General features: G+C 44.4%; 1 non-coding gene across 1 annotated transcript; it reads left to right on the top strand.

Moving 5' to 3' along the window:
- Nucleotides 1–266: 266 nt before the first annotated feature.
- On the top strand, nucleotides 267–348 carry trnas-uga (transfer RNA serine (anticodon UGA)). The gene has a single exon. It is a non-coding gene; the product is annotated as a tRNA-Ser (tRNA).
- Nucleotides 349–1605: the final 1257 nt, after the last annotated feature.

Here is a 1605-nt window from a genome sequence, read left to right on the forward strand (position 1 = left end):
ATCTGAACAAAAAGACATATGTCCGTCATAATAACCCTGATTCTGATCCTGACCTTTATCTCAAACCGTGGAAATCTCCTTCATTTGCGACACTGACGCCAATACCATCCCCTGACACTCAAATTCTCACCTAATGGTGTTGAAACAAATTTCCAAACTGTCCAATCGTACTATTTGTATCGGAGTGATGATTCATCAAGTTCGATTACTGAAAATAAACCATGTTCAATCATCATTTCAGGTGCAGTACTACGGTACTACATGGAGCTGCGATGGCCGAGTGGTTAAGGCGTTGGACTTGAAATCCAATGGGGTTTCCCCACGCAGGTTCGAGCCCTGCTCGCAGCGCTCACATTATAGGCACAAAGAACCAGAAGTCCAAATACCTGCCAATAAAATTTAAACCCCTGCCTGCTGTCTGAGCGCTGCATCTTCCCTGAGCTGACTCCTGCAAAGACTTGGTTTTTACAATCTTTAGTACAATTCAGTCCAATGCATTTCTACTCACCGTAAAGAGTTCATTTCTATCCAATTCTGATCAATCTCCTTGAGGCAGCTTAAACTCTCTGCAATTTGGAGATTTACTGTCTCATAGAACTGAATGAAGGAACTATGCAGAGCAGATTCTTCAGCGTCAGCGGGGAGAAGCGGACTCCATCCTTTCACTTTACGATACACATGACGACGTCTTCTCATCATCTGTCAGACTCTGACTTTAATCAATTCCAGTGTTACTGCAGGTCTGGCAGAGTCCACACAAGAGCATTAGCGTCTCCCTCAGCTGCAGCTGGAGCATCCCCCTGATCAAATCTCCGGTACGTCTCTGCGCCTGGAGATGTTGCCGATCACGGGCAGCAAGCAGTAGAAGCGAGCAATGTGTGGCGAGTGACAAACAGTGTCATTGACTACAGATGACCCAAACCCTGATATTGCATGCAGTACAGTTGCTGACAGCAATACTATTCGTCAGCCTGAGGTTATTTAATTGATAATAGGGTCCTGGCATTTTAATCGCCGTTCTGTACGAACGTCAGCCGAGGAGGTCAGTCCCATGAGTTTAATTAGCTACTGAATAGAAAATTCCGAAACGTTCCTTCCAGTCTGGGGTCCAAGCCAGTTACAGATGGCTTCCGTCCGGTTATACCGTATGATCATGACTGCGCTTCCCCACGTTTCAAACTGTCTTCTTGCCTTTTTCACAATCCTAGATGTCCTTAATATTTCAGAAATGCATCCATGTCCTACTTGAAGTAGCATCCTGTGTTATAATATCCACAACCATATCTCGCGGAGTATTTTATTGTATCAGGAATCTATGTGTGGTTATTCTGGTTTAACTCGGTTTTAAAGGATAATTCCTCATACCTTGAATTAATTCTCCTCGACTTCACGTCTCAGCCATGACCCTAGATTCAGCCCTAATTCTCTATTCTGCAGTTTATAGTTTTAACTTCAGTTGTTCGGTAGAGCACGTACATTCATCACGGAAGGTAAGTCACTCAAATTGTTCCGAGTTTCTCCAGTGCTACCGTACCTCAGCAAATAAGCGAAGTAAAATTATCGTCGCCGCACCAGCGCCGACCTCAGCAACCCCGTACAAATATA

This window comes from Mobula birostris, chromosome 13, assembly GCF_030028105.1.
Source record: "Mobula birostris isolate sMobBir1 chromosome 13, sMobBir1.hap1, whole genome shotgun sequence".
NCBI classification, from domain to species: Eukaryota; Metazoa; Chordata; class Chondrichthyes; order Myliobatiformes; family Myliobatidae; genus Mobula; species Mobula birostris.